Consider the following 13,668-nt stretch of genomic DNA (forward strand, 5'->3'; position numbering starts at 1 on the left):
ATGATTGCTTTTCATTAAATTCATAATATAACTGATGCTTGTTACAACTTAATATTAATAGCACCCACTGAGTTGATCACTCACTCCCACTCTAGGTCGGTGTTTTAAAACACCAACCAGACTCTCCCATAAACACAGGTGATGTAGAGTATGAGGAGCCTGGCGGCACAAGCCTTGAGGAGGAGAACAAGCTATCCTACTTCCAGTTGATGGGTGGTTCTCCATCTGCATAGTGGATGGGATTTAGATCTCCAAGTAGTTGATTCAGCCCTATTCTTTTGGACATGACATTTTTTGTGATTATGTTGGGCAACGCCTTATGCGACTCATTTATATTCTTTGGACTTGAATATATAGTTGAACTCTGTCATTTCAGTAGACTAGATGTGATTGTGTTTCATGTTTCAAGAAATTTCATGTTACGCAATTAAACTTAATTAAATGTAAATTAGTAAACATTAGCATAAGTGATACCCGGGAACTTGGAAGTCTAGTGTATGCGTGACCCCCGATTTTCAGGGTGTTACACAAGGTCCAACTCTATTTTTCAAATGAACATTTGTCATTCTTTAAGACCTTATGTATACCGATAATGAGAAGACAGTTAAAACAGAATCACACAAATCATATATTACAATATTAAGATAAATAAACTTCAAACGAGTTCTTAGATGTACATAATAGGTCAAACACTTCATTATACAACTCGAGCGTAACACCTCAAAAATCAGCACCTGAGTACAGAGACCCTAGTATAGAGTTCCTTTGTGTAAACCAAATGAAAACGCACGTGTAACCTCGGTCAGATTCACATCTATTCCACACACGAATAACCAGAGTAGTGTAATTCAACTTAGTAGATTCGAAGAGAGGTGAGATAACAAAAATTCATAAATATAAGGTTAACAGTTAAAATACAATTCCAATAGTGGTGATCGCTTAAAATAGGGATTATATAAGCCATAAAGATAATCCAAAAAAAATTAATACAGAGAGCACGTCCAGTCGAGGACTCCAACATATAATGTACAAAATTTAAATAAAAGTAAGATCATCTAGTTTCACCCGACACTCCCAAGACATCATGGCAAAAGTGCAAGCCGATCTAAGCCGACCCACCGGAGTCCTTGATAGCACCTACGTCAACAACATCGCCCGGTTGGTGTTTTAAAACACCGTCCCAGGTATGAGTGAGTAGCTAACTCAGTGGTTCCATTAGTTCTAGGTTACACATGTTATCGACTCAATTAACGCAGGTAATGATAAAATAAGTAAATAATCACTTCCTAGATACTCTTGTTAAATACACGTATGAATTTATGATATAATGCATGCTCTTATAATCCAACACTCTATCATGATTGACTCCAACGCCTACTTCACAAATGCAAACATTCCCTCACTAGTGACTCCAGTGCCAAATCGCAATAACTTAACTAATACAATGCGATTGATGTGTATGTTAGCCTGTAACACCCTGAAAATTAGGGGTCGTGCATACGCTCGACTCCCAAGTTTTCGGGTATCACTTATAACCGATTTTTTACTAATTTGTATTTAATTAGGTTTAAATGCACAGTATGGAATTACTTGAAACATGGAGCACAACCACAACTAGTCCACTGAAATAAAAGAGGCTGAGTATATACAAGCTTCAAAATAATATGAATGGGTCACACAAGGCGTTGCCCAACAAAATCACAAAAATATGTCAAAAAAGAATAATGAGCTGAGTCCAACACCCAGCGATCCAAGATCCATCTACTAAGCTGATGGAGAACCGCCCATGAGCTGGAAGTAAGACACTCGTCCTCCTCATCAAGACTCGCGCCGCCAGGCTCCTCGTACTCTGCGTCACCTGCAATTACGGGAGAGTCTGGTTGGTGTTTTAAAATACCGTCCCAGAGTGGGAGTGAGTGATCAACTCAGTGGGTGCTATTAGTCTTAAGTTGTAACAAACATCAATTATATTATGAATTTAATGAAAGGCAAACATTTATAAACACCTAACTATTCGTGTTAATGCAGGTGCGTGATAAATGACATGATGCATGCCCTCACAACAACACTCTCTCGAGCGACTCCATTTAACGATCACGTATGACCAACCACCCTCATTGCAACCTCAACTATCGAGTCGCCAACCTAACTAATGCGATGCGGTCATGATCGTGTTAGCTGAGTTTTTAATTAAGTCCATTCAAATAACAAATTAGGGAGACTAGTACACCCCACGATGTCAATGCCCTGAATTGGTTGCGAGGCCATGGCCCCCAACGTGTGAGGCCAAGACCCTGCGATCCTTGATCCCGTCGGGTTCCTCATCCTTGACTTCAAACACATGGGGAGTACTGAGAGAAGGGATCGCTCGCGGTCACTACGGAGAGGCTCATCACCCCAGCGTAGGCCGACAGCTCGGACACAGTGTCCCATTCCACCATATCCAGCTCTCGAGTCAGTGAATCGGTTTTAATTGGTTATCAATGGGCTTCAATAGTTAAAGAGTGTTCCAGGTTCCATACAGGTGTGGGCAAACATGGTTAACAAACATAATTGGTCAGTATGTGGGCTAGACCTTGCGAGTCCAGGTGTGTACAAGACGGACAACATCGGGTACAAACGACCCATGTAGTCCAAGTACTGTCACTCATTCGTACTCGCCCAGATCCACCGGCCTAGTCTCAAGGCAATCCTACCAATGGGGCCACCTTCTCTCATCTCAGTTTCCTATCTAACCTAGGGATTCAATGGTATTCAATAGCACTTCAACAAATTAGAAATTATTATCTTATACAAGTGATGTCATGTAATCATGAATTAAATGTATAAATTCAAAATTTGCTATAGATGTAACTACTAACAACACTATGAAATAAATGTACATGTGTGTTGTGTGGGTAGTGAGGAAACTAAGAATCTCATATATCTCATAGCACAAAAATGTACAAGGGTTAATGCATCACACATGCTATAAGGAAAACATTGTACAAGAATCAATCAAGACATGAACATGCAATCATCAAATACATAACCAATCATGTGAGAGACAATAAACATTCCATAGCATTCCATGTTGATTGAGAAGATCAAAGGTGAGGTCCTTCCTAGGTTTTCTCTAGATTATCCAATACATCACCCAATCAAGCATAATCATTAGATTCATACTAAAATTGGTGCTAGGCCACCTAAGATTAATAGTCCGCACCTATGGATCGTTGAGTTCTTGAGAACGACCTAGGAGTGCTCGGATTTGGGGTCGATTGGCCAGAATCCCTAAGGCAAAGCATTGCATGTTAGAATCTCATGTAAATCCTTCCTCAACATGAGGGGTTTCCAAGAAGATGAGAAGTTTACCTACCTAATCAGTGAAGAGGAGTTTTTTTAGTTGTAGATGAGGAATTCCTTTAGGGAGAGGTATGGGTTTGTAAGATTGAACTCCCTTGGGCCCCATTTCGATATATGGTCCACCTTCACTCTCACCTTCACTCTCTTTCTTCTCTTTTTACTCTCTTTGCTCTCTCTTTACTCTCTTGGTTGTGGGAGTAATGGTGGGAGTTATGAGAGAAGGAGCCTTAGGGCTTTATTCCCTAGACTTAAGCCCATTGGCCTTAAGTTCAATAAATTCCTACAATGGCCCTCTAGGATCCCCTTTTTGCCTTGGGGTGGCCCTACCACTCCCTAAGCCACCAAATTTTATGTGTAGGTGTATCATGGCCCGATGAGGGGCCATGCAAAATTTGAAGATGATCGGACGCAAGGTTTCATCGTATGGCTCCGATCTTTAAATGGCCCTATGAGGTCCATTCTAGTTGTTAGGGTGGTTCTGATGGCCCCCTGGCTATGAAATTTATAGGATAGGTGCTCTATGGCCCGATGAAGGGCCGTGCAAAATTTAGGAGCAATCGAACATGGAGTTTGATCGTATAGGTCCGATTTGTGATCAATGGTCACTGTTCCATGATCGGGTCCCAGATTTTGTGGACGGGTATAGAAAAATACTCTAGGCTCTCACCATAAATGTAAAAGAGATCTAACGGCTGCAAAGCCTGATATCTCAGTTTTAATTAAAAAGTGTCAAATTTCAATTCCGGCCTTTAGTGAGTTGCGTCTGGCAAGTGCCGCTGGGACGGCGTGGATAATTTATTTTTGGGTGTCTACTGAGTCCGTGGTCCGCGATGGACCACAAGCCCAATGAGATCTGCAGTTCCTTAAATTTTTAGATTTTTCTGGCCTTCTTTGGCCTCTGTATGGCCCACACGGGCTGTCGCTAAGTGCAAACGGGCTATCTGGATTGATGGCCCGCACTAAGTCTGATCATAACTACACTGGTCCACCCCAATGGGCTAACCTGGGTTAATTAATTTGGTGGTACCCCACACACGAGCGGTTTAAGTGAACGGTCCTGCGGTAAATCCTACGTGGATGCCCTAAGACATTGTTCTGGTTGGACAGGACGTTACATAGCTGAATAGTTATTAAGTCTTATTCATCTAGCATATTAGAGAAGCTAGGGTTATTATCATTTTATCATGATCTCAAACAAATTACAAGGCTCAGGGTGGCTGTAGCGGCTCCTATTGAGGGTCAAATATTGCATATTAGACCCCAGTTATTACCTGAATTACGAACATGATACTGTTTTAATGGGCTATTTTAATCGTGTTTGTGATGCAAGGAGAATTGATGAGCATGGATTGAAAAGGATGCTAAAGGTATAGATTTGATGCTCTGGCATCACCAAGGCATTGGACGGGACTCCATGGGACCAAGATTGAGGATTTACACACTAGAGATCAGAGAAATTCCAGTCACTCACTTCAAACAGGCCTGAAAGACATCCATAATGCAAGATCACGGGGTTCCCACCATCTGATTGGCTCCAAACTTTATATGAGGCCTGATGATCATGAATTAACCGTACACATCGATTTTCATCCATTGGATCCTTGTGGAAGTGGCTCAACGGACAGATCAGCCCATAAACCATTGATTCTAGTCACACCTGAGATCTGGATATTCTTCAAACTGGACCTAGACATCTTAAATGAGATGAGAAAAGGAATGGACAGATCGGATCTTCCACAAGCATCACTCTGAGTCCCACCTTGAATGACATGTGCAAGTGCACATGTGCACTAGCAGTGCACCGAACCAATAAAAGTGGTCATATGATCTTTGACCGATTGAATCCAAGTAAAAAATGGAAATCTCCATTTTCCTATTTCCACGCTCTGCGAAAAGCTCGAACAGAGCATCGTGGTTGGAGTCTGTGGACCACGATCGTGATCTTCATGATCGATCTGGACCGTCCACTGGAATCGGACGAACGTGCTGCCTTAGACCATGAAAACTGTGCCAGGGATGAAACCGGAGATCGCGCTCACCATGTTGAACGTCTGATGATCGCCGCATGATCAATCAAGGTGGACCGTAGCAAAGACAATCCAAAACCGACCATATCTGAATGATTTTTCGTGAAGCTTCAAATGGACGGATTGGATTTCTCAGAAAAGCCCGATCATGAGCCCCACCGTCAACACAGCTATAAGAATGAGGGCTCTGTTGCGCCCGTCCGAAGACCCGGAACGGTCTGGGCCATTCTACGATCATGGCAGGGATTGGTCTGGCCATCTGGTCCGCCCAAAATCTTTCCAAGGGACCACCGTTCAAGCTCAAGGAGCCTGAATGGCTCGGATCTAGCGTATTAAACATTCATAGGCCGATAATGCTGGAAAAATGCAAAACCGTTTACGTTATCTGTCACTGCGTAATTCCCTCTTCATAACTGGCTTACACGACCATCGACTAGGGCGAAAATTGCCTCCCGCATCTTCACAGCCACCGGTCTCCTTCAGCTATAAAAGGAAGAGAAAAGAAGAGAGAGGAGCTCGGATGTGCATCAAAAGGAGGAGAGAGAGAGAGTAGAGAAGAGAGTTTGTTTCTTATTGTTTTGATTTTTGTTCAAGTTCTAGCCCATTCATGGCTGGCTAAACCTCTTAGCTAGGGCTAAGAGGTGAAGCTTGTGGCGTGATGGGAAGACTCTATGGCTTTAATTCATGTTGAATTGATTTTGATGCTAGTTGATTTTATGGAATGCTTTCAGTTTTTAATGATGTATTGTGACTTCAATTACAATATATCTGCGATGGCTTTGAGTATGTCCATTCCCTTATTATGATTATGCAGTTAGGAAGCCCTGTTGTTCACCATTGCCCCTTGGACATGGTGGGATGATAGAATCCTTCTTAACATTCATATATCTTCTGATTGGTTGTGGATTGGTTTAGTTCTATTGTTTACCTTGTCTCATGGGCATGGATTTGTGATGGATTCATATCTAATTCTTATACCCTTCATCTCTTTGAAAACTAGATCAAAGGAAGTTCAGATTGTGCTTTAGTGATATACCCTCCAACTAGATGAAGATGGGACTCAAAGTCCAGTTGAGTTCATGATTCAAGCGTAGATCTCCCTGACCTGTACAAGTGGATCCTCTAAATCCCTAGTTCCCTACCTCTGAATTTTACATATTTTAGTTTACTATTTCATCATTATTCCTCAAATTCCCCTGATTTAGATTTTATCTTATTCTAATTCTAGTTCTAGTTATTTTCGAGTTACGTACAGGTTTCAGTCCTTGGGATTCGACTTCGATTTCACCGAGTTTATTACTACATCACAACCCTATACTTGGGGAGTGAACAAGTTTTTGGCGCCGTTGCCGGGGACTGACGGTTGCGATTCTCTGAAATTAATTAGGTTTAGAATTAGTTTAAGATTAGAATTTGACTAACTTTAGTTTTAGGTTTTTATTTGATTTCTAGAACTAACTTGTTTTCTTGTTTTGTAGGATCCTGACATAAGTTTCTAAATTGGTAATTCCTTCCTAATTTCTCTACTTTTTCTACTTTTAAAATTAGGGTTTAAATTTTGGAAATTTTCTAATTCTAGTATTCTCTTATTTGTAGGAAATAGTTTATTTTTAGAAACTTTCCTCTTTTGTTTATAGAAACTAAGTTAGTTATTTCCCTTTTTAGAAATTAACTTTCTATTTTTATTTTTAATAACTTTCTAATTTTAACTCTTTTAGAATCTAAGTTTGTTTCCTAATTTTCTACTTATAGAATTTTTGTTTAGAAACTAACTTTCCTATTTTGTAGGCCTTTAAGATAGAAATTTCTAATTCGGTGAGTTCTTTCTCTACTTTCTATTTTTCAGATCCCTTTTAATAACTTACTTTCTAGTTTAGGACTTTCCTAATTTATTTTAAAAATTTTCACTTTCTTTTAGGAATTTCTTCTTTTAGAAACTAGTTTACTTCTATCTTTCCTTTTAAAGGATTTTCTAATTCTAGACATTCTCTTTAGAAACTGACTTGTTTTATTTTCTTTTGCGGGTTTTTAACTTAGGGCTTCCAAATTGGTAACTTCTTTCCAACCCTCTCTTTCTTTCTAGATTTTCTTTTCCTTTCTTAGGATTAGGTTTCAAATTTGATTAAGAGCTATGAGTGTTTCATGCCCAAGTGGGCCCGTGACAACACTCGACGTCTCCTGACTGAAGGAGGATTGGTTGAGGGGTTAACTATCCATCGCAGGACTAGACACCACTCGAAAGCCCCTGAGTTAATTGAAGTGATTGCTGAAAACCAACCTCTTCTACCCCAACCTAGACATTCAGGATGAGAATGAGGTGTATCAAGCACCCCCGCCACGTACTTTACGAGATTATTTACAACCAGCGGGAGTGAGGCCCTCATGCATGATTTTTCCTGAAAATACAGGACATATGGACATCAAGCTAGGGGTTATCCAACTCCTTCCTAAGTTCCATGGGCTTGAATCTGAAGAATCATATCTACATTTGAAAGAGTTTGATGAGATCAGAGCCACTTTATATTTTCAAAATGTGTCTGAGGACACAGTCAGGCTGAGACTCTTTCCTTTTTCCTTAAAAGAGAAGGCTAAGACGTGGTTACATTCACTGCATCCTAGATCCATTGGCACATGGAATGATATGCAAAGGAAATTTATAAAGAAATTCTTTCCACATCATAAAACGATTACCCTTAGAAAAGCAATCATGAACTTCACCCAAAAGGAGGATGAAGCATTTTACCAATATTGGGAAAGGTTCAAGGATTTGGTCAGTTCATGCCCACAACACAGCTTTGAAACGTGGCGCATTACAAATTTTTTCTATGATGGACTAACATCTTCCATGCGTCGAATGGTCGAGACAATGTGTAATGGAGAATTCATTAATAAAAATGTTGACGAGGTATGGGATTACCTCTATAGTCTTGCTGAAAAAACACAATCATGGGACTATTACCCAAAGTCGAACACCATGTCTAGGTCGACTTAATTAAAGGATAAAGGTGGATTGTATCTCTTGAAAGAAGAGGATGATCTCAAGTGTAAAGTTACTACGCTCATAAGGAAAGTTGAGGCCATGGAAGGAAAGAAGGATAAGGTTAATGAAAGTGTTTGCGGCATCTGTGATTGCAACATTCATACAACTGAAAATTGTCCTACAATACCCGCCTTTCGAGAAGTGTTGAATGAACAATCCAATGCCGTAAATAATTATCAAAGACCTTTCAATGGACCAACCTTTAATACATACAATCCTGGTTGAAAAAATCATCCAAACTTTAGTTGGAGAAATGGACAAACTGCTACCCCTCAAAGTTTCTTCAATCAAAATCCAAATCAGGGGAAAACTCAAGAAGAACCGGTTCAAAATTTCATGCAAGAGCTGACCCATGCAATGCGAGACTTTATGCAAAAGATGGATTTACGTATGACGGTTATAGAAAAGGGGATGCTTCCTGCATAAACGCTCCCCAATCCTAAACCACAATACGAGATAAGTGATCCCAGCTCTTCAAATCAAATGGGGCACGCTAAATCTATCACCACTCTTAAGAGTGGGAAGATCATTGATAAAACCCTTCCAGTTAGGCCCGAAAAGCCTCAAGAACCGAAAAGGACAACAATAATGGATCTAGTAAGGCCCCACAAAAATTAGAACCGGAACTTGTAGAAAAACCAATTGCTCCATTTCCCCAATGGTTGGTCGCACCAAAACCTCTCTCTAACTCTCAGGATAACCTACAGGTGTTGAAACAAGTGAAAGTCAACATTCCTCTACTTGATGTCGTAAAACAGATACCTTCATATACCAAATTCCTGAAAGACTTATGCATGACTAAACGACGGCAGAATATTCAAAAGAAGATCTTCTTGACCGAGAAAGTGAGTGCCATCCTAAAGCAAGATGTGCCATAGAAATTCAAAGATCCTGGTAGCCCAACCATATCATATGTAATCGGGGACCATCGAATTGATCATGCACTTCTTGACTTAGGAGTGAGCGTTAATCTGATTCCCTACTCGGTATATAAACAGTTAAGTTTGGGTGAATTAAAACCCACCCTAACCACACTACAACTTGCTGATCACTCTGTTCGTGTACCAAGAGGGATAATTGAGGATGTGTTAGTCCAAGTTAATAGATTTTACTACCCTGTAGATTTTATCATCCTGGACACCGAACCCATCAATAACATGAGCACTCAGATTCCCGTCATTCTTGGTCGCCTATTCCTTACCACTTCAAATGCAATTATCAATTGCAGGAATGGTGTCATGACTATGTCCTTTGGGAATATGACATTGGAGTCAAACATCTTTTTCAATAACGGCAGAAACTTAGAGGATGATGATGATTTCCACGACATTAATATGATTGACTCTTTAGTGGAAGATACGACACCTCTAACCTTATCCTCTGACCCTCTAGAGACGTGCCTGGCCCACTCCCATGATTTTGATGATGACATGATTGGGGAGACGTGTGCCTTGCTTGATAAGGCACCGGTACTTGAAGTTAACCGATGGAAGCCACAATTTGAAGAGTTGCCCCAAACTGATGTAGTGCCTCTACCGTCTAACCTTAAACCACCAAAGCTTGACCTAAAACCTTTGCCCTCTGATTTGAAATATGTCTATTTAGGTCAAGATGAGACATACCCGGTGGTTATCTCTGCCCACCTGGAGAAAGAACAGGAGAGTATGCTCATATCTACTCTCATTGAGCATAAGGGAACCCTTGGATGGACGATAGCGGACCTCAAGGGAATCAACTCCTCAATTTGTACTCACCGCATTTATCTTGAGGATAATGCTAAGACCGCTCGGCAATCACAACGTAGACTAAATCCAAACATGAGGGAAGTGGTTAAGGCCGAGGTTCTTAAACTATTAGATGTGAGTATCATATACCCCATATTCGATAGTCAATGGGTGAGTCTAACTTAAGTGGTTCCTAAGAAGTCCGGGATCACCATCGTAGCCAATGCTAATAATGAACTCGTGCCAACTAGAGTTACTACTGGTTGGAGAATGTGCATTGACTACAGGAAGCTGAATACCGTCACGAGGAAGAACCACTTTCCTTTGCCCTTCATTGATCAAATCTTAGAAAGGCTAGCTGGTCATTCCTATTACTGTTTCCTTGACGGGTATTCGGGCTACAATCAGATTGAAATCGCCCTTGAGGACCAGGAAAAGACTACATTTACATGTCTCTACGGCACCTTTGCCTCGAGAAGGATGCCATTCGGATTATGTAATGCCCCTGCTACCTTTCAGCGATGTATGATGAGTATCTTTTCTGACATGGTGGGAAAATATCTAGAGGTCTTCATAGACGATTTCTCTGTTTTCAATTCATCTTTCAGCGAGTGCTTAGAGAGTCTTAAATGTGTGCTGAAAAGATGTGAAGAGAAGAACCTGGTACTTAATTGGAAGAAGTGTCATTTCATAGTTCATAAGGGAATTGTCCTTGGACATATTATCTCTTCCAAAGGAATCGAGGTGGATAAGGCAAAAATTGATCTTATCTCTAACCTACCTCCACCCAAGAATATCAGAGATGTGCGATCCTTCTTAGGACACGCAAGGTTTTATAGGTGATTCATAAAGGACTTTAGTCTCCTCTCTCGTCCTTTGTGTAATCTACTTCAAAAGGATGTACCATACGAGTGGACTGAGACATGTCAGGAAGCTTTCACCAAGCTTAAGGGTATGTTAACTACTGCACCTATCATGCAACCACCCGATTGGATCCTTCCTTTTGAGCTTATGTGCGATGCTTCTGATTATGCTCTTGGGGCGGTTCTAGGCCAGAGAAAAGATAAGAGGCCCTACGTCATTCATTACGTAAGTAGAACTTTAAATTTTGCCCAAGTGAACTACTTGACTATAGAAAAGGAACTCCTAGTCGTAGTGTTCACTTTGGATAAATTTAGGTCCTACCTGATCTGATCCAAGATCATTATCTACATAGATCATGCGGTACTTAAGTATCTTCTTTCTAAGAATGATGCTAAGCCCCGCCTGATACGATGGATCCTCTTACTCTAGAAATTTGACCTAGAAATAAAAGATAAAAAGGGAGTAGAGAACGTAGTGGCTGACCATCTTTCTCGCCTTAATTCCTCTGATTCCCTTGAAATGACACATATCAATGACATGTTCCCTGATGAACAATTGTTCAGAGTCTCCCATTCACCTTGGTTCGCTGATATTATTAATTATCTTGCCACAGGTTCCATACCGACACAGTGGACTGCGCAAGATAAGAAGAAAATTTTCACCAAGGTACGTAACTTTTTCTGGAACGATCCATATTTGTTTAAATATTGCCCAGACCAAATCTTGAGGAGATGTGTGCCAGACGATGAGCATCAGAGTGTCATCTCCTTTTGTCACTCACAGGCCTGTGGTGGTCACTTTTCTGCTAAAAAGACCATGGCCAAGATTTTGCAGTGTGGCTTTTACTGGCCCACTATGTTCAGGGACACTCAGGAGTTTTGCAAGGCTTGTGAGCGTTGTCAAAAATTGGGAGCATTGTCCCGTCGAAATATGATGCCTTTGAATCCCATCTTTATCATAGAAGCATTTGACTGTTGGGGCATCGATTTCATGGGACCATTCTCCTAATCATTTGAAAATTTGTATATTTTGGTCGCCGTAGATTATGTCACTAAATGGGTCAAAGCAATTCCGTGCCGAAATAATGACCATCGTACGGTCATTAAATTCTTAAAAGAGAACATCCTTTCGTGGTTCGGGACGCCTCGAGCCATCATTAGTGATGGGGGCTCACACTTTTGTAATAGATCATTCGAGAGCTTAATGAAGAAATACGATATCTCTCATAAGGTGAGCACCCCATACTATCCACAGACAAGTGGACAAGCTAAAATTTCCAATAGGGAGATCAAACATATACTAGAGAAAACGGTTAACCCTGATCGTAAGGATTGGTCAATCTGATTGACTGATGCCTTATGGGCATACCATACTGCTTTTAAAACCCCTATTGGAATGTCTCCCTGTAGACTTGTCTATGGGAAAGCTTGTCACTTGCCTGTAGAGTTAGAACATAAAGCGTACTGGGCGATCAAAAATCTGAATTTCAATCTGGACAATGCTGGCTCGCTACGTAAACTTCAATTAAATGAACTTGAAGAAATCCAGAACGATGCGTACGAGAACTCGAGAATTTACAAAGATAGAATGAAGGCGTTTCATGACCAACGTATTCTACGAAAATCATTCACACCTGGTAAAAAAGTCCTTTTGTATAATTCTCGATTACATTTCTTTCTAGGTAAGCTTCGATCTCGTTAGACCGGCCCTTACATTGTGGTTACTGCGTATTCTCATGGGGCCGTCGAGATAAGAGATCCTGACAATGGCAAGGAGTTTAAAGTAAATGGACATCACTTAAAGCCATTTGTTGATAAATTTGATTCAGAGGACATGTCTATACCTCTGACTGATCCTGTTTACTAGGATTAATCTCCTAGTCTGATGGAGGTATAGGTAAGTTTCCTGTTTTCATAGGACTAGGATAGTTTCCTTTATGCTGTTTTAGGATAGACGGTAAACTTAGCGCTCCTGGGAGCCAACCCAGCTTTTCATTCTGTTTCTTTTTCCTAGTTAGTTAGTTTAATGTTTGTGGGTAACATTGTTGCAAACCCTCACGAGACTACAACTCGTCCACTAGAGGCAACCTAGGGGTTTAAAGGCTTGTTGCATACGCTAAATACAATCGAGAATACCTATGAAAGTAGTGTAAGTAAGATTTTATTTTTGTTATTTTTATTTTACTTCTGTTGGTTTCTCTCTTGTGCTGACCCGCTCTTACGTAGATATTTTTGGAAAGCCTCTTGATTCTTTCATCCAGGTACTATCTTTCCATCACTCTTCTTATATTTTCGTTGTCCCATATGCATTGCATGCTTATTTCTTTTACATTGAGGACAATGTAGATTTTAGGTTACAGGTGGGAGGTTAGGTTTCCTAACCAGTGTTCTCTTGGTTTTGAGCAAAAATTGTGAAAATTTTTAATTTTTTCTTTGGAATTTCTTGTGAATTTCAAGAAACGTAATGTTGGTAATTTATGACTCCTGGATTCAGTATCCTTTAGATTTCACAATTAAGTTTGAATGGTTAATCTGGAATTAAAAGTTATAAACATTGATTGAGTCATGATTTCACAAAACACATCTCGCTTGCACATTAAGGGTTTAGTTCGATATTGAAGGATTAACTTGGTAATCACTAAACATGAAAGGAACCAACTTGGAAAAAT

General features: G+C 40.4%; 1 non-coding gene across 1 annotated transcript; it reads right to left on the bottom strand.

Annotated features, from left to right (window-relative positions):
* Window positions 1-8,061: 8,061 nt before the first annotated feature.
* LOC131219711 (small nucleolar RNA R71) lies at window positions 8,062-8,168 on the bottom strand. The gene has a single exon (XR_009158357.1). It is a non-coding gene; the product is annotated as a small nucleolar RNA R71 (small nucleolar RNA).
* Between the last annotated feature and the right edge of the window lie 5,500 nt (window positions 8,169-13,668).

Source organism: Magnolia sinica, chromosome 11 (assembly GCF_029962835.1).
Source record: "Magnolia sinica isolate HGM2019 chromosome 11, MsV1, whole genome shotgun sequence".
Classification (NCBI taxonomy): Eukaryota; Viridiplantae; Streptophyta; class Magnoliopsida; order Magnoliales; family Magnoliaceae; genus Magnolia; species Magnolia sinica.